Source organism: Hylobates moloch, unplaced genomic scaffold, assembly GCF_009828535.3.
Source record: "Hylobates moloch isolate HMO894 unplaced genomic scaffold, HMol_V3 SCAFFOLD_1, whole genome shotgun sequence".
Taxonomy (NCBI): Eukaryota; Metazoa; Chordata; class Mammalia; order Primates; family Hylobatidae; genus Hylobates; species Hylobates moloch.
The window spans coordinates 129,689,685-129,710,392 of record NW_026652276.1 but is presented as its reverse complement, the minus strand read 5'-3'; the positions used below and the strand labels follow the sequence as shown (position 1 = coordinate 129,710,392).

Below are 20,708 nucleotides of genomic sequence, written 5' to 3'. Positions count from 1 at the left end.
CCATAGCTGAACACATTTGTAAAATTATTTTCAAACCCTGTGGAAAAGAAATATGTGTAATTCTGACCATGTGACTAAATAAATGAGGTGCATTAGAAATATCCTGCCAAAGCCAGTTGTTCAGGAGTTTAGGGAGATTCACATATATTACTTTATTTCATTTTAAACAATCAAACATGTTAAATGTATAGAAAATAATTTTTGCAAAACAATGCAAAAGGCACTCTTGCTTAACCACCTAGTTATTAACATTTTTTTCTGTATTCGCTTCAGTTTTCTTGCTTTTTTTTTTTTTTTTTTTTTTTTTGAGATGGAGTCTTGCTTGTTGCCCAGGCTGGAGTGCAGTGGCGTGATCTCGGCTCACTGCAAGCTCCGCCTCCCAGGTGCACGCCATTCTCCTGCCTCAGCCTCCCGAGTAGCTGGGACTACAAGTGCCCACCACCACCCCCAGCTAATTTTTTTTGTATTTTTTAGTAGAGACGGGGTTTCACCATGTTAGCCAGGATGGTCTCAATCTCCTGACCTCATGATCCGCCTGCCTCGGCCTCCCAAAGTGCTGGGATTACAGGTGTGAGCCACCGCGCCCGGCCTTCTTGCTTATTTTTAGAAGAAACAGAGGGGTAGGAGTGGTGGGAAGCAGCCACAAAAAAATAATAATAATAATTAATTAATTTAAAAAATTTTTAAGAAAAAATAAGAAACAAAACATGACAGACACAGCTGAAACCATGGCACCTTCTTCTCCCATTTCCAAGGTGATTACCATGATAAAATGAACACTTTCCATGCACGTTCTGAGTTTTTACTCCAAAATATTCATTGAAGAAGCAAGATACGAAATAATATGTACAGAATAATACCATTTTTAAATACAAAAAAGACAAAAGAATATATTGTTTCTATATTTTGCATAAATAAGAATCAAACATGTTTTGTTGAAAATTCAGAGTTGGTGTCTGTATGTTTTCTCACAAATATTATGAACAGAGCAATCTATTCATATTACATTGCTTAACTAATGGTTTTGGCCATCTTTTATAAACCAAAAAAAAAATCTGAAAAAAGCTTGTATTTTGGCCATCTTTTATAAACCAAAAAAAACTGAAAAAAGCTCATTTGCAATGTCATTAAAGGAAATTTTATTTTAAAAGGTGTAAAAATTAAGTCATATTATGTGAACTATATTTCAAGTTGCATTTTTTTAAATCGAATAACATTTCTTAAATCAGCTCTTTCTAGAGACTGGGAAATATATATGTTCATGGGATTAGTAACATTATAGGAATTTTACCCTGACTTCATCTGAGTTATAAAGATAAAACAATAAACAACCTCAATCTTTCTACTAACATATCAAATTTCCCCTTAGAGCCCAGTTGAGAGCTTCAGTTCCTCATTTCAGAGGCAGTTGCATTAATGCCGTTTTTCCCTAAATGTGCGCTTCGGGAAAATAACGAGCCCCTCAAGATGCCCCACAAACTAGGGTCCCCTGGTCCGCGGAGCCGGGCAGCGCGGCGCAGCCGTCTCGCGTGGGACCCACCCGCGGGCGGAGCCAGGCGGCAGGGCTGCCCCACCGAGCTTCCCCCCAGCAACCCTTTTAACTTTCTTAGCCCTGTTTTCCCCAACCGAACACTTCCTAGAGTTCACGCTGGCAGAGTCCACTTCAAACAATGCTGCAGGAAGCCATTCACACTCATTCCTATCCACGTTTTTAAAAATGCGAAATAGTGATTTAAATCAGAAAAGAACCTCTTCCAATGGGGATTTCCTTTGCAGCCGGGGTTTCGCTGTGATTTCTGTGCTGTTTTGAGGGCACACGCCTACATAACACGTTTGCAGAGATAAGGGATCTCAAACTGTTCCCAAAAATCCCAAGGAGTCGTAATATGCAAACCGAAGGCAAATGAACGTGGGATGATCCGAGGCGCTCTCTGAAGGGGCTCTCCTGCAGTGCCCGGGCAGAGCGGGAGTGGAGGGCGGAAGTGTCCTCGCCGTCCTGAGGCCTGGGACACTGTTGATGGTAAATGGCGCTGTTGAGCCCCGATGCGCAGGGACTCCGCGGGCGGCGGACTTGACAGGAAGCTTTGCTGCGAGGAGGCCCAGCTGCCGACACGCGGGACGTCAGGGCCCCAGCAGAAGCGCCGGGCTGTGCCTCCTTAGGACTGCGAGTGCGGCCCCGCCCAAGGTTGCCCCGCCCTCCATCCTTCTACCCCCCCCACCATATTTCTGAAATGAAAGAGTTATCGATCGCTTTAGGGTTAACTTAAAGAACTGAAAGGAAAGCCCTCTCTGAACTCTTTCTAACTTCCTTCCCCAGCAAAACTCAGCAGTGCAAGCTGCCACGTACCATAAATAGGGTGTGCAGGAATGCACAGTGAGAAATCTAGTTTGCAGGATTCTCTCTGAAGATTGAGCTAGAGAGGACCAAGGTCTCTCTCACCTAAAGCAGAACTGGGGTGCTGTCACTTTTCCCACTTCTGGCTGCTGCAGCGTTTTATCTTTTTAATTTTTTTGTTTGTTTGTTTTTGTTTTTTGAGAGGGAGCTTAACTCTTGTTGCCTAGGCTGGAGTGCAATGGCATAATCTCGGCTCACTGCAACTTCCACCTCCTGGGTTCGAGCTATTCTCCTGCTTCAGCCTCCCGAGTAGCTGGGATTACAGGCACACACCACCACGCCCAGCTAATTTTTGTATTTTTAGTAGAGACGGGTTTCACCATGTTGGCCAGGGTGGCCTCGAACTTCTGACCTCAGGAGATCCACCTGCCTCAGCCTCCCAAAATGCTGGGATTACAGGCGTGAGCCATCGCTCCTGCCCCATCTTTTTAATTTTTATCCATGAGTATTTCGTTTTTCTGGGAATTGGGAAATGTTTTCTTGTGGAGGCTCCTAAATCTAGTCTGTTGGCACATCCTGTCTGTCTAAAGGATAGGAGAGGACCAATTAACTAATGAAGCAACCTAAATAACAGCTATAATTCTAAACAGGTACTACGTTACAAGATGCCATTTACAAACAGCTCCCTGAGAGCTAGTCTGACATATTAGATCTTTCTTTCATGAGCATAGTTTACATTCCAATTAGTGCCCCCTTATGGCAAAATACTATAACGAATGTTCACATGACTTCTTACTGTGTGCAAAGCTCTTTATCTGGCTTAATTCTTAGAGGAGTGCTAGGCTTTAGCTGAACGTTCCTTTGGGCCAAGTGACTTCTAGAAAAGAACAATGAAAATAATATCTCCCATGCATTAAGCCTTCACCCTGGGGCTGGTATAATCTATAATCCTAACAGAGTAGTTCATGGTAGGTTTGATTATCTCAGCTGCACAAATGAGCAAACTCTCAAGACATCAAGGATTAAGTGACTCCCTGGGATAACATCTTTTGGAAGTGGCAGAACTGAGATTTGTGTTCCAAGTCCATTCCCGTCCTTCCATATCACCCTGATTTTCTCGGGTTCAGAGATCTGGTTCATTTCCTGGCTGTTCCGTAGACATGTCACAAACTCCAGAACCTTCATTTCTCCATCTGCAAATGGGAATTGTAATTCTTGCTCTGTCAACCTCACAGAGTTCTCTTGAAGGCATACACACACACACACACACACACACACTAGAAAACTGTAAAGAGATGTAAATCTCACCGAATAAATACAGAGTATTTTAACTGGTATTCTTACTATGATTATTTTTGCTAATCAAAGAAACTGGACAGGTAGTGTCAGGGAATTGTCTAAAGCAATGAGACATTCTTGAAAAGTCTGTATCAGATCTCCACTTCTTGCCGAGAAAATCGCCTTAAGGTGTCCGTAGGTGTCCTGCCTTCCAGTGAGGCAACCTAGCAATGAGGAAAGAAATGCATGGTGAGTGCTTCGTATCAGCACTCATCAAATGAGCCTTTCAGAGCTCAGTAGAAAACCCTATCCCAGTGAATCTTCTGTTGGGCTGAAGATTGCAGCTGAAGATTGTTGTCCCACGCAGCACAGTGATGTTAGAATTGATTGAGCTCCTAATGTGGCGAGACCCTACACATTTCTAGATCCACCCAGAATGAGGTAAACCCTTCCAAAGAAAAAGAGAAATATCGAATGCTGTATTTTGACTCTTCTTACTCTGTGAGATTGATAGAGCAAGCATTACAAGAATTGTTTTGAGTCTAAGACACCACTGATTTTAAATTACACTTAAAGTCATACCACTGATTTTTGGAGAAGAGGAAAGAAAATACCACATTTAACAAATACATCGATTGTTAGAGGTAGCCTAATTTCAAAAATGTTAAAAATGTAAAAAAAAAAAAAAAAGAAGTGATCATTGAAATGTCATAATTGAGGGGGATACTATAATTAAGGAAATATGTTATTGATATCCTGAACCAATTCCAGTATCAGTAAGACCATACAATGGGCTGTTGATGATGGCTCCTTTTTAGTATTTAACAAAAAGTCAGGGATGGGAGTGGAAGCCATTTATATCTCAGCTTTTCCAACTATAGAATGAAAATTAAACTTGATTTGAGTAGAAGGAGGGCGGACAAGAAAAGGAAGAAGTGCTAAATTTTGATTTGGCATCCTAGAACAACATCAGCTCCATCTGCAAACTATGTTTATAGTTAAGATGAGCATTATCAGAGAGGAGAAAACATTAAATTCACATGTGAGCAACATTAAACTTTCAAATAAACATTCAGTATATCATTTACCACACCATACGCCCAATAATGCACCCAACTTTCTTGTTGGTCTGTGAGTTGTTGACATGATGAATACTCTTAAAGATGTCATCAACCCACAGAGCCAATAAGAAAGAAATGAGAAATAAATCAGAGTTAGGTAAGAATGGAAAAGTCACAACTCACAACAGTGAGAGGAGCCAGATTAAGTTCAAATGTAGGCCTTTGAATGACCCAACTGAATTTAGTGCACTAGCCATTACTCCAAATTGCCATTTATCTCATCAACTAAGCTTTCCTACCTGTATAACTAACAATATAAATAGATCCTGAGAAGACGTTATCAGGTGGAGGGTTCAGAATACTACAGTGAAGATGTGATGCAGCTTTATATTTGTAAGTAAATGCTATTAATCAAACAACACACAGATACACAAACAGGAAAAAAAAAATGTTGCACACTCCCTAGATGAGATACTTGCCAATAGATACAATAAACCAATCTCCTTAGAGTAACAGAGATGAACAGTGCAAATGTCCATGTACTCACATGAAAGGTGGCCCAGGATAAAGAACATGGACTTTCAAATCAGACAAATCTGAATCCTAACTTCATCTGCAAGCAGCTCTGCACCCCCTGGCAAGATATTTAATCTTCCTCAGCTAAAGTTATCTCTTCCATGAAATGACACCAATATATTCCTCTCAAGTTTGTTAGGAGGATTAGTATTAATAGCAATAATTAATATGTTGCTGCCACTAATTGAGCACTATTTATGTGCCAAGCAGCTATTTATGTGCCAAGCATTTGATATATTACTTTGTCTTTACTACCACACACAATATGGTTTATTCCCATTATACAGATTAAGAAACTTCCAATATCACCCAACTAGAAATGGTTGGATTCAAACTCAGTTATGTCTAATAGAGATTGCTTTTAATCACTGTACTGTAATAATAATTTAAAGCATTTTGTTTTGTTCACTGCAGCTAGAACCAAGTGGCTAGAATGGCATCTGGCACATAAAGACCATAAATACAGTAATAAAATCTGTGGCCTGAATGGAGTATTTCATATATGCTAATATGCTATTCAATAAGCATTTTTGCATAAATTCATCGCTTCATTCTCACAGTGATTTTGCACTATCGTCTCTAATTTACAGCTGAGGAACTGAAGGCTCAGAAAAGTTAAACAGGTCAGGCACGGTGGCTCACGCCCGTAATGCCAGCATTTTGAGAGGCTGAGGCAGGCAGATCACTTCAGGTCAGGAATTCGAGATCAGCCTGGCCAACGTTGTGAAACTGTGTCTCTACTAAAAACACAAAAATCAGCCAGGTATAGAGGCAGGCACCTGTAGTCCCAGCTACTTGGGAGGCTGAGGCAAGAGAATCGCTTGAGCCCAGGAGGCAGAGGTTGCAGTGAGCTGAGATCGCACCATTGCACTCCAGCCTGGGTGACAGAGTGCGACTCTGTCTCAGAAAAAAAAAAAAAAAGAAAGAAAGAAAAAGAAAGAAAAGTTAACCAACTTTCCGGAGCCATACAGTAAATGATAGAGCCTGGATTTCAGCCCAGATCTGGCTGCTTTGAAGCCCATCTTTCCTCTGAAGCAAAGCTGCTTTCAGCATAACATATATAAGTGCCTAATACAGGGCCTGCCATATAGTAGTCATTTCATAAATATAGTGCTCTCTTCATGTATATATATAACCTACTCAGGGTGGCTGATCTAAAGTACAGTCTGTTTGGGTTTTTTGTTTGTTTTTTGGGAGTGAATCTCACTTTGTCACCCAGGTTGGAGTGTAGTGTCACCATCTCTGCTCGCTGCAACCTCTGCCTCCTGGGTTCAAGCGATTCTCCTACCTCAGTCTCCTGAGTAGCTGGGATTACAGGCACGCACCATCATGGCCCACTAATTTTCGTATTTTTTAGTAGAGGTGGAGTTTCACCATGTTGGCTAGGCTGGTGTCGAACTCCTGACCTCAAGTGATCTGCCCACCTCAGCCTCTCAAAGTGCTGGGGTTACGGGAGTGAGCCATCGTGCCTGGCCTAAAGTAGGGTCTGTTTAATATATCGAAGTTTTATGTGGATATGCTTTTAAGTGGGTCATCCAGCATTACTATATCTGATGAAAATGGCAATTGTTTATTTAATTAACTCACTTCAATTGTTTTAACAGCTAACATTTTGGGGTTGTTGTAAAAAGTAAAAGTAACAAAGGATGTTAAATCCTTGGCACTCACATCTGTCTTGAAACCCATGGTCCCACCAGCATGCAGAGAAGACCAGTTTGATGATTTTGAGTCAGCTGCCCACACATTAGTGACCGGGTAGGCTGGACAACTTGTTTTCTTCAGATTAGCAGCAGCAGCAACAGGCTAGGCGATGCCTAGCTTGCCTCTATGACATGACTATATGGCTGCTAGATATAATAGCATTCACTTTTCTCCATAACAAAATGTTGTACTTTATTTAATCAAAAGTCAGGGCCACAAGAGATATTACCTGCTAGGCTCATTTAACAACTGTTAATTTCCTCCGATGGTCTAGAATGAAAACATTCCCATCTGCCTTCAGTAAATCTGCAAGTAATGTCAGCAAACTATCCTAGATAACCAAAAGGAAGGAGCAAATAACATGGACAAAACCAAAAATCTGTTTTAAATTCACATGGAATTTGAAGATTTTCTTGCAAGTTTAGAATGGAAGCCTTCTTAATATGAGGATCTTCTCAGTATTATTGGGTTATAAAAGAACTATTTAGGATTTTTTTTTTTTTTTTTTGAGACGGAGTCTCGCTCTGTCACCCAGGTTGGGGTGCAGTGGCGTGATCTCGGCTCACTGCAAGCTCCGCCTCCCGGGTTCACGCCATTCTCCTGCCTCAGCCTCTCCGAGTAGCTGGGACTACAGGCGCCCGCCACCGCGCCCGGCTAATTTTTTTTGTATTTTTAGTAGAGACGGAGTTTCACCGTGGTCTCGATCTCCTGACCTCGTGATCCGCCCGCCTCGGCCTCCCAAAGTGCTGGGATTACAAGCGTGAGCCACCGCGCCCGGCCTATTTAGGATTTTTAATACAAAGGGTAACATTAGTGAAAGAAAGAATGTTTATGTTTAAAAGGTGATACACAAATTCCTTAAATGAAACAAAAGGAAATGACATAGTGTGCTGCTCCAGACTCTGAGAATTCATTTTGATTTCTGAGACTATAAAATCATACACATTTCTAAATATTTGAAAAGTGGAGTTTCTGCCCCTCTAGGCTCACATGGAAATAAGGCAGTAGAAATGGGAATAGTATCTGTGGTTTTGCACATCTAGACTGGTTCCTGAAATCCAGAACATAGGTGAATCAGAAAGTACTAAAAACTTACCTTCTCAGAAACCAAATATGATACTACAAACATTGCTTAAAATGCTCCAATTTTTTCTAGCAAAGTTAAATAGATTTTTTTAAATTCTGAGTTATGGATTAAGTTAATGGTTTTGTAGCTAAACATGTCAATGGATCTTTGATGTAAGTATCACTATTCCAGCTTTTCCATTACTTAATAATATATATGGCTAGTCTGTGAATGATATCTTCTGGCAAGGCTGTGAGACATGTTCCTGACAAGGCTGTACTTCAAAACTAACTTTTGAAATTAAAAATGCCAAAATTCATGCTATCAGCACAAATTATAAATTATCGAGCTTAAAACAGGACAGTCAGAAAATCATTACATTTATTGATTGGTTTATTAGCAATAATAAATCATATTTCACCAGGACCAAATTTGAAGTGCCTTCCAAATACTCCTTTTCTGAGGGACATTTAAAGTAGGAATTAGAAAACTATGAGAAACCACAATTGGAAGAGTATATCCAGCCCTCTTTGCATACATCTATCAACAATTGCCTAATCATTAGGGATAAGGCTGCAGATTGGTCACCTATGAAAATGGGGATGCAATTTTACGAGAAAAACTCATCAGCATAATTCTAATGAGTTATGGTCTTTGTTGTGAGAAATGAGAAATTCTGTGGTCTCACCCTAAAGAATATTTTAAAAAATTACTAACAGGAAATTGAAAAAGTAATATATGTTTGAGTGATGAGGACAACTTTTTTCTGATTGAATAGATAGATAAATATTGCATGCAAGTATCAAAATACATTTAATTTTGCCACAACAATGGATATTCTCTTCACAGAAAGCACATGAATCATCTTGGACTCATGAAACTGAGTGGTGATAAACAGATGCATCTTTAATGGCACTTGGCATCCTTCGTTCCCCACCCTCTTTTTTTCCTAGAGGCTTGTTTTGTTGTTTATCGTAATTTAAACTCAGCTTTACAGCTTGTGTGTGCTCACTGAGTACAAACACAGCACAAAGGGATGCTAAATTTGTACAGTGTTTTCTTAAAGCAATTGCCAAACATTTTCTTCACCAATTCCTATTGCTCCAAAAAACTTGGAATATTGGAGATCGCTGGTCAAAATTTAGGGTTTTGTTGTTGTTGTTGTTTGTTTATTTGCTACCACTGCTGTAGCTCTTTTTTTTTCTCATTTGGGAAGAAAAATAATATAAACATTTCATAGGTCCAGTGGTTTATTTAGGAATGTTTACTAAAGCTTCTAAGGACCAAAGCTGAGTGAAACTAACAGGTGTTCTCCCAAGCAATAAATAACTTTAATCTGATTTGGTCACTTAATCTGGCATCAACAGGCAGAAGCAGAAATACTTCTGTAAATTCTAGATATTTTTGCTGGTATTAAAACTCAAAGTTTTAGGCAAAGCCATATAAAGGCTCATAAAGTTGGCCTTTCTGCAAAATGATGGCTTCACCACAGTTGTGCTTCTCTTTTAAGGGGGAAAAAATGTTTTAGCAATTTGACAGCGTTGGCAGCTACCAAGAAAATGAAAAGAAACCATAGTTTAATTTGTAGTCACTGGGGAAAAAGGGAAAGAATGATGAAAAGAAATGTTTCCAGTTTATCCATAAAAATTTGTCTTTGTTTTCTAGTACCTGGAACATTCTTAAACCTTCTAGTGGACAAATATAATCAAAATGTAAAACCACTAAGAAGAATTGGAAATTGAAGCATTAGATCATATTTACAAATATATCCATTTCCTCCCACTGAATAAGTAATATTCAAATAAATAAATAAGTGAGGAAAAAAGAATAAGTAATGTAAGATGCTAGAAATGGAAACCAAGGCCACAGGGGCTTGAAGGAATTCATTTTTATGCGATATCTCATGTGCCCTTGTTACAAATAACTGTGGGTGGAAATGTCCATTCACTTTTATTCAAATTAGAATTCTACAGATAGGAAAATTAAAATATATCCATAGATGGGAATTTTGGGGAGCATGATGGAGCTGTGCCATTGTTTACAAGTAAGAAATGCATAGGATCCTTGTGATGGACTCAAGATGTGCAGAGGTTATGACTGTGGTGTGGCCACTGAGGAGGAGCATTGTGCTATGCAAAGTTGAGGTCATTTTCCACCGTGTGCCTGCCGTGTCTACTCTCCAGTGGGAAATCAGTGGCTTCGATTTATGTCCTTAGAGACCAGAAGTCCCAGTAGATTGACTTCCCACCTACCCCCCATAAGGTAACTCAGTCCAGATTGTTACCTGACTTACATAGGCATTTTGGTCATTTTCCTACCTACAGAGTGGCTTTAAAATGAAATTTAGAATAGTCAGATATTTCTCGGACTCTCAAGATCTAGAAAACTGCCTGACAGTGCCATCAACAATGGTGCAGCACCATCATCTTCCCAAAAAGTTCCCATCTATGGATATATTTTAATTTCCATATCTGTAGAATTCTAATTGGAATAAAAATGAATAGACATTTCAATCCACAGAATAAGGTCATATTTCAACAAAGGGTGAACTCGGCTGTCCAGCAACAAACACATCTGAGTATGTAATTGGTCTTCAAAAAGAGAAACTTTGGGAGATCACCTAAAGTCATTGACAGTTGCAGCAGTTTCCAGGAAAAAGAACCTATTGAACTCTTGTCAACAGTGTGAGTTTCAGTTTTATGTAAATTGCTGCCATCTTGACTGTCCTGCCTACAGGGAGCCTAGGTTTTCTTCTCCACCGGTGGGTTGCTGGTGTCTTAAGAGAGGATTTACAGAATACTCCTACTAATCCAAAAGAGAGTGTTTACACAAATTCAGATGGCTGGGTAACATCCTGGTCTTCTATAGTGGGAACTAGTACAATGTGGTATGCCCTGCTCCCATGCCAGGCACACAGGAGGCCCTCAGAAAGGATTTGCTGAGTGAGTGAGTGAGTGAGTGAGTGAGTGAGTGAGTGAGTGAGTGAGTGATGAATTTGTACATGAGCAAATGCATGAATAAAACAACCTCTTAGTTTTGAAGCCATCACAGAATAAAGCAGAGGGATTCTGCCAATGAAAATGCTGCCACTGTCTATATTAGCATATGTTTTATATGTAATTATTAATATTTGTACAAACATAACCAAGCTTATATACTTAAAGCTTCGAGTATATGTTAACCATAAGCAATACATTTCCCAGGAGAAGACAGGCATGAAACACAATGGCAAGTTCTCTGTCCATTTCCAAAAAGATGCCTGAAATTCCACTTCCCTTGCCCAAACAGAATTGCATATAGTGCTGAGCATCTTGCTTATCTGGGCCCTTCTGGGAGAACTACTTTGTATCCCTAAGTATTTCCCCTTAGTTACAGAGAAGGCCAGTTAACTTTGATTCCAATGTCATGCCTGTCTTGGTCTGTTCTGGCTGCTATAACAGAATATGGTAGACTGGATGGCTTACAAACAACAGAAATGTATTTTTCATAGTTCTAGAGGCTGAGAAATTCAAGATCACAGTGCCAGCAGATTCAGTGTTCAGTGAGGACCCGCTCCCTGGTCACAGACAGCTATCTTCTTGCTGTGTCCTTACATAGTGGAAGGGACCAGGGAACTCTCTGGGCTCTCTTTTATATGGACACTAATCCCATTTGACCTAATCACTTTCCAAAGGCCTCACTTCAAATACCATCACATTGGACTTGAGGTTTCAACATGTGAAGTTGGGGGGAACATAAATCCTCAGTGCATAGCAATGCCCAGCTGAACCTTGACAATAGCTGGAGGAACATTTTGCACAATCGACTCCCCCATCTCCTGTTTTCATCGTCCTACTTTCTAGTTGAGTAAAAAGTATTCGGAGCAGTAGAAGGAAGAAAGTACCGTAGAGAAATCAATTAGCCTTAAGTAATCCAGAACTTTCCAGTATGCTTTTCATTATGCCGATATATAATTCAGATATAATTTTAAAACGTGTTCGTGGCAGGCACCTATACTGTGTTCAAAAAAAGGATACATTTCCTAGACACCTATTGCTGCCCACCAATCACTCCAGGAACAGACCACGAAGGTGGTTACAATGACTCCTCACTTAATTCTCATCTCAATGTAATATAATCTTGTGTGAATTTAATTTACTCTTTTGATTATATTCAGGATCAAATCCTTTTTCTATCAATGTTTCCTAAAGCTCGAATGGAAACCCAGGTAAAAGAGAACAGGGCAAATCTCATAATTACAGTAAAATATGTAACCCCAGATATTATGCTGCATCTTAAAATTAAAAATTTGAGGAAAAACAAGCACACACACACACACACAAAAACACACCTGCCTCCAGAGTGCGGAGTGTGCCAGATTCAGTTGTAATATTATTGTAGTAGGAACTGTCAACTGTTCAGAATGGGGCCGAGGCTGCTAACTTTATTTTGCCAAAGGACCCGAGAAATGTTCAAGTCCAATAAGAATGATCATTGTATCCACTGAGTTGACTCCTACCTGGGAGACCTGTCAGTTCCCTGAGATGTGGACTTTCTTCTGCGAGGTTTGCTGCTCATGGGCTGCATAACTAGGGCTCAGGCCACACTCTATATGCAAATTTTTCCCGTAAAGCACTTTTGGAATTGGCATTATTAATCCTGTCTTACATCATTAAGATCTAATAGAATCTCTTCTCCCTGCTTCATCATTTGTGATTGGAAAACACAGGCAGACATACCAGATTTCTTCTTCCCCAATAACTACACAAACAAAAGACTGTTCAAGAGCGTGTTTGGGAGTTTGGTGTTTAATTAAACATAACAGAGGAAATGAAGAGCCACAAAAGCACATCTTTGTTATACATTGTAAATATTTCTGGTTACTAATGGGAATAACCTTGCTAACCTAACTGTCAATGACCATGTCAAAACTTCTCCTGACTCTTCTGATCTTTGTTTAGATATCGTAACTATTGTCCCTGTTGGTAGGCATTGACTGTTCCTGTTATAAGTTTAAGGTTTCAAAATCTTCAGAGGAACTTCAGCAACTAATGCATTCGAATAGTATACATGTTTAAGTCAGCTGAAACTTCAACAATCAGTATTATAAATAGCAGCCGCTACCTCTCAGAAATAAACCAAATTCATAGTTTATGGGAAAATATATTCTGCTCACAATTTAAAATGATATACCTCTGCTAGCTTCTTAAATTTTCTCTTCTCTTTTCCCTTGTCTCCTTCTTGCCTTCATTTCTCCTGTTTTTCAAGCATTCTTAGTTGACAAAGTCCTGATGCTCATTATGACTCATAAAATGTCTTTTCTGTGTATTATTGACCTTAATATTTGAGAGCAAGGCAGCCCCTTTCAGCCTTCTCAGTGGTGATGTTCCTCTGCCCCAGAACAAAAGCTCAGTGGCTTCTTGCTTCTTGACTTCTCTGGGCATCTCAGGTAACACAATCTTGTATAGCCACTTTAAATTGCAAATAAGATGTCCAGTTCCCTGACAACAGTCCCAACTGCAACCCTAACTTAAAACGCCATTAGCAGCCCCACTGGGGCCTCCTTCCTGCTTCTTGCTGCTGTGGGAAAGGGTAGCCGGCCCCTCCTGCTCTCCCTGTTGGAATGGTTCCCATCCTGCTCCAGCTTGCTAGTGATGCTCTCAACCAGTCAGGTTGAGGTGAGGAAAGGAGAGACCAGCGGATAAGAACAGCAGAAGGCTTCCTGCTCTCTGGACCAGCCAATGGCTCAGGCCAACTCTTGGGGGCACTTTCATGAGTTCTTTTGAGGCCCAGCTGGGACTTTTCATTGTTATGGGCACCATGTTTTCTTCCAGCTGCCCCCTTCCTGCTCAGAGCTTGGTTTTCTCCAGATCTACTCTTCAAAGCCCTCTCTGGTGTTGTCCCAGTGCCCATTCCCCAAGGGGTTCCTCTGGGACAGGATTTTAAATCATTCAGACCCATGATATTGAGCCCAGAGAAACACTCACACATCCTTACTCCTGCTATCATGGGAGAGTAGCTAGAGTCAATGGCAGGCAGTGATCTTTCTCACTCTCTTTGTCTCTCCCTCCCTCTTCTCCTCCTCCCTGTTCTTCTCTCTCCCTCTCTCTCACCCTCCCTTTTTCTCTCCCCTCCCTCCTCAGCTCAAAAGCCATAGCTTCTCACCTTTTCATTCCTCAAGAATGTTTCCCCCAAATCTGAGAGCACAATATTTATTCAGCCACTTTCATTATCCTTGAGGTAAGGAGAAAGCTCCCCATGCTCCACCTCTGGAAGTGAGGAAGACACAGATTTTTCAAAAATTCTGTGTCTATCCTCGTTGTCAGGGTCTGAGTTCCGGAACTGTCTAGCTGGTTTTCAGTAACCTCCTCTAAATCCAGCACATAGTCTAGTCCCTCCCCTGGAATGTAGCACCAGTTGGGTCTTGGTGCCCCCATGGAAACTTCCAACATAGCATTCTATTATAAAACAGGGAAGATTAAATTATATTTCATAATAAGTTATTATCTTCTATTCATCATGGTAAACAATTTCCACGGTAAAAAATATAACATTCAGAAGAATTCAAAAGAGCTTTTGCAATTTAGTGTAAATGCCCAGGAGTTACCACACAAGCATGTAAATAAAATGAAGCTACAAATGACCATTTATTATTGAACACTTATTTGGCTGGTAAACCACAGTGTTGAGTGCTTTGCATAGATTCTCTTAGTTCTCACAGTAAACTTATGAAGTGGACATTACTATTCCTATTTTACAGGTGAGTAGACTGAGATCCTAAGAGGTAAAGTAATTCACCAATGATCTCCTACTAGTTAGTGGCAAAGCCTGGGCTTAAATCCAGCCAGTGGGGAATATTTTTTTCCTTGGTACACATCTTAAACTCTGTTAAGGAGAATTACCTTTAATGGCTTTTAAGAAGCTTCTAGGGGAGAGGATTGTTTTTATTATTGTTATTCCTGTTTAAATAACATCAGTTTTCCTGCAAATTATTCCTCTCTTAGTGTGACAGAAAGTGCCATTTTAAGGATCCTGACACTTCCAGTTCTTTACTCTTGTCTGTGAGTGTGTTTCCAAAGTTGACACCAAACAGTAGAGCACCAAGCAAGGATTCTAATTCTAACTGACAAGGAAAAGCATCAAGTAGGTGGGTATTCCCAGGGGTAGAGTACCTGTTGGTACCCCTAACAAAAGCATTAAAGAGAGAAATCGTTTCTCACAGTTGCTCATCAAACAAATACATGTCATCCACTTCTTGCAGGTTGGTCTAAGGTAATTTGTCTCATATCCCAGGCTGTAGTGATACCATCTTGGAACACACTGCCATTCCTATTCCCATACCCATGCCAGACATTGTCAATCAGTTATGGGAATGAAGAAACTGTTTGTTCCCAAACCCTGGAAACTCCAAAGCTCCAGAAAGCCATGGCCAGAGGATTGGCATTTCCTGCAAGATTAAACCCATTTGCTCTTTGGCTAGTGTCTTCCTCTGATTAGATGCCTTCATCTGCTTGTCTCTATGCCTTTACATTCTCTGATTTAGATTCTCTGCTAAATCCTCTCTCTATATTCATGCTTCTCTTTTTCCCCATCTTGGACATAGCCAAATGCAGTAAGGCACTAGTTTGCATCTTGGAAAAATTCATTTTGTTTGAGAAATAATAGTATTTTCCTACCTTTCCAGAACCACCATCCTAATCAGAGTTGCCAAAATAATTCTAAGAGAGTTTAACCTTAACTTTGGGAGTACAGTGAGCCTAGAATGAATATACTATATAAGAAAGACAAAATCATCACTTAGAGGAAGAGAGAATAGTTGTGGCCAGACCAGAAAGAAAGGAGAAGGTAATTGGCTGCTTCTGTTTGGCGATCACTCACCACCATCTCCCTGGCTCTCAAATGTTATAAGCTCTTTGTTCAAGAATGGACAGAATGATGCTAGCGTTAACAAAAATCTCTTGACCAAAATGTGCTGAGATTGTACAAATATTTGGGAAAGAATTGTTTCTGCTGATGGATTGAAAGACCTGAGGAAGTCACTGATTTACAGCATTGATAGGTCTCCTTTTCTTACATATATGGGCAACAAGATTACTTGTCAATTTGATGTCTGCAATCACATTCTCCATAACAGAGTTTAACAACATATCATTGGCTATAATAATATGTGGTCTATGAGATGACTTGTCTGAATGCCCTGGGCTTCTGTGACAGAACCCTCAGACTGCTGCTGATGACATGAACCCATCAGCACTAGACTGATGCACATGAGGGCAGTGTAAGGATAACCTCATGACCCAAAGGTGCTCCAGAGCCCTGAATTGCTGGGGTTTGCTACAATTGCAAGCTAATCTTCATTATGGGTTAAGTTATAATAGCTGCTGAATTAGTGATAGTCACATTTGGGCATAAGTCACTCAAGTTCTTATGGAAGTGGGGATCTTTCAAATACGTGTGCTAGCAAACAGTACTATTTGAATGATTTTTTTTAGTTGCTCTTACAATACGAACTTTATTCCTCTTTTGTGACTTATGCTCTTAACTCATTTAAGGAAAGAGATAGATGGACATTCACAGCAACAATCAAGTAAGTTCTGTTTCAGAGAAGCCAGAACCCTTTTAGTTCACAAATTATTATTACAATACTGGTATGGGCCTTGGCCTGGTTAAAGCATTTTTCAGAGATGAATCATCACTGGTGGAGAATCGGGGCAAAGACATAGAGGATCATTGCAAACAATGCCTGAGCTATTTGCTGTGAGATTTACAGGGCAATAACTTAACTGAAAAATTTCTAATATTGCAACCTAGGCATAGAGTAGGCCATACTTTTTGAATTGAAGCAAAAGTTAGTGAATCAAAAAAATCCTATGCCAAGGAGTCATTGAGGCATTTTGCTTCACACTTGGACACTACAGCAGCATCCTAGGTCTACAACTGATTTCCAGATCTGTAGTCCCTCACCACTTGAGTCCATTCTGTCCACACAGTGACATTCACACAGAATAGCCCCATTTCAGCACTCCCCTACACTCCCGTCAAAACTCACTCATCAAGTTCATGTCCTTTGTGGGGACATGGATGAAGCTGGAAACCATCATTCTCAGCAAACTATGGCAAGGACAGAAAACCAAACACCGCATGTTCTCAGTCATAGGTGGGAATTGAACAATGAGAACACTTAGACACAGGGTGGGGAACATCACACACCCGGGGCCTATCGTAGGGTCGGGGGAGGGAGGAGGGATAGCATTAGGAGATATACCTAATGTAAATGATGAGTTAATGGGTGCAGCACACCAACATGGCAGATGCACACAATGTTAGAAACCTGTACATTGTGCACATGTACCCTAGAACTTAAAGTATAATAATAATAAAAAAAAAACTCACTTATTGGAACCCCTTGGCTGGATGGAATTTGACCCTCCCAGGCTAACCTGTCTCAACCTTTTCTTGCATCCAACTCCCCATCCCCCATGTTTCTCACCTTTAGGCTGATGTCTTGTTTAGAATGGTTTCTCTGCCTTCCCCAAATCGTACCCAACCTCCACACCCTGCTTGGCCCCCATTTCTTCTGCGAAGGCCTCTTGGACCATCCCCACCCTTCTTCCTCCGAAGTAACTCATTCATTCCCAATAGTCTTTTGTACACTCACCACGTGGGTATAGAGATTTTTCTCAAAGAGTACTTGCTACTCATTTGGTGCTCATCATTTCCACCCTTGGATTGTTGGAATCTCTGCATTCAAGGTACCTGTCTTGTTTATCCCTCCCCTGCCCCAGTTGCATCTTCTTGGCATCCTTCATGGCACCTGACACAGTGTTTATAGAGAGAAGGATCTACAGGTATTAGGCTGCTCTGCAGGAATCCTTGGCATTTCAGGAGAACATAAATCTGTCTGGTACATTGAGTGGCTTGAACAGGAGTCACAGCCTAGTTGTCCGTGTGCTCAGTGGCAAATCCTTCCATCAGGACTTCTCCTAGCAGTAAATCTTAGCTTCTGGAAGCTAGGAAGTCAAACTCCAAAAGCTAGTTTTAGGACTGCAAGTGTCCCAAAAGCATCCTCTTTCTACCTTTACTCTCAAATAAGAGATTCCCCTACAGCCTTGTCAAACCTCCATTTTCATTTCCCAATTTAGTTGAAACATATGTAGATGCAAATACTTCCCTTGAATATCAAAAGGCCTTTAATTTAAAATATGATTTCCACAGGTGAAATGGACAACTTCTCATGAGTACAGAGAGTCTCAGATCTTTGCCATCTCAGCTCTCCCGGTTCCCTTCTTGCGACCTCTGTGAAGTCAAAGTCCATGGAGGAGTTCTGATTAGATCTGTGGCCGTGCTAAGAGGAATCAGAGACAGCCTAAGCAAAATAGGCACATCAGAGAATATTTAGATGACACAGTGTGTGACCATCTTTACCCTTCAATGAATGGGAGCCAATTGAAACCAACATATTGTGATACATTCAGGAATATGACGAAATTCCCCATAATGCACTACTGAGTTTTTGACATGTTGAGATGGTGACCCCAATGCCCCTGAAAGGGGAACAAAAATAAGAAACGCATAGTGTCACCAAAGGCTTCCTGACTTTAGAACTGCTCCTGACTCCCCACCCCCACCTCGAAGGCAGACTCTCTTTGTTAAAGGCACCAATAGTCAGGTCATTACAGATTCCTCTGGCTCTGACACTACTGTTATCCTATCCTTGATAAGTGATGCTCAGGCCTAGAAAAGAAGAGTGGACAGGGTGGGGAGGAACATAGGCAGCACCATGTTTTAGTAATGTGCTGGCACACAGTTGAAAGTGAGGTTGTGCTTAAGGAAGAGGCTGATGACTTGTTTGCATTTGCCTTTCTTCTTCTTTCCACCCAGGAAGCAGGCAGAGTATTTCATTACTGCAGAGGCAAGCACAGGTTAGTGTCAATCTTCCCAGGACAGAACACCTCTCTCTTCATCACAGTGTGTTCCGTAACTGTCGTGTGCTGTGCTCACCCTGAACCATTCTCTCAGGCTACTTGCTCCTATTGGCTCTTAATTGCACCGACACCCTGCCCCAAACAGGACCCACAGCCCTGCCCCATAGATGCATCCAGCTTCCACAGGCTTTCAGCTCAGGCCGGTAGGATGAAACAAGGCTGCAAAGGCCTAAGACACTGGAGAAGGTTAGAGTGGGTAGGTCAGTCACTGAGTTTTCATTGTGCATGTGTGGAAAGGGGAGTTATCCAACATAGGCTGAAGATGGGAGGCCTATTTCTGGGCCTCTCTTACATTGCCTGTGGGGACACAGGAGCCAGCCTTTGAATCCTGACTGTTTAATGCAAGACCACTCATCAATAAAGTACTTATGCGCTATGATCTATTGGTGTGGACGCCTCCTGACCTTGCCCACACTGATGGGATGTGCTCACTGCTGATGCTGCCGGCCAGGCATTGCGGGCTTGCTCAGTGAGACTGCAGCCCTGCCACACTCCCTAGGGTACAGCTGACCACTCTCACAGTAATTACTTGACCTTTATCGGCCTCCATTGACAAATGCCATTGATACTTGATATCCGCACAGGTCCTCCATTAGTGCCATCCCACAGGGGCTTTTGTGGTGGAAGCAATGGCCTAGGGATGAGGAGGCTTTCTCCAGCACGATCTGTCACTGAGTGGCATGGTCTTGCAGTTCTCCTGTGGTTCCAGCTGCATCTGGAGTCCCAGTGACAGCTGAATCTGGAAATCACTCAGTCAAAACACATTTACTGAGAAACTATGTTCAAAGCACTGCTCAGGGTATTGTGTGGGTAGAAAGCAGTATCATTTACAAACCCAGCCCACCGGCAGCCTTTCATGTAGTGGGAAATTGCAAACAAGACACATAGTGTGTTTTCCAAGAGCTGGCACCCTCCAAGGTCCTCCATGCTGTGGGAGCTAGGGGGAAGGATGGAAAAGCGAGCGCTTGGGGTCATCCGGACCTGGACTGTAGCCCCAGATTGTCCCTTACAAATGCTTCTGCGAAGAGACTCAGCTGAGTTGCTTGGCCTCCCTGTGCCCCTGTGTCTTGTCTAGTAAGCAGAGGCATGACAAATATTACTTCACAGAGGTGTTGTAAGAATATAGAATGCAGAAGAATCATATGTGTGAAAACACTTCCTGAGATCTTATTACTGTGTCCTGGTGGCCCCCAGGCCAGGTCACCAGATTTCACCTCTGGGAGCCGGAGCCCTTGAAGGCGACCGGAAAGCAGAGCTAGGTAACCATCCTACCGTGTGTGGAGGCAGAAAAGCATCCAAACTGCCAGTGCCACGTCGCTTCTCAGGAGATGCCACCACAGTTGGAAATAGAGATCATGTTTTAGGTTTTTACAGATTACATCTGTCACTAACAGTGTGTCCCTAACAATAGAGTCTCTACGTCCAGATTCTATGGACACCCAGTCTGTCCATTTGCTGTTTCTATTCATGGTGCCTTTCTCCTTGGCACAGTAATTGGATCTGGCCAGGCCCCTCCTGCAGTCAGTCCCCACGGTCCCTCGTTGAAGCCAGAAGCCACTGGATGCAGAGAAAAGCCTCCCCTGCCACCTGCCACAGAAGCCCCAAGCCCCTCACCTTTAGGCCCTGGCTTTAAAACACATCATTGAAAAGGCACTTTCTTTCTGATTTCAGTCCTCAGTAGTCATTTCACCTTTATTTTAAGAGTTTCAGAAGCTTGTTTGTAATCT

General features: G+C 41.5%; 1 protein-coding gene and 1 long non-coding RNA gene across 3 annotated transcripts in view; one reads left to right on the top strand and one right to left on the bottom strand.

Moving 5' to 3' along the window:
* POU6F2 (POU class 6 homeobox 2) overlaps positions 1–20,708 on the top strand; it is a 479,743-nt gene that overhangs the window by 422,883 nt on the left and 36,152 nt on the right. The gene's annotated exons all lie outside the window — the stretch shown is intronic.
* Positions 3,673–20,708, bottom strand: part of LOC131384440 (uncharacterized) — a 153,639-nt gene continuing 136,603 nt past the window's right edge. For both annotated transcript variants that reach the window (XR_009215285.1, XR_009215284.1), the window contains exon 3: positions 3,673–3,837. This is a non-coding gene — a long non-coding RNA (uncharacterized LOC131384440). The remainder of the gene's footprint in view (positions 3,838–20,708) is intronic.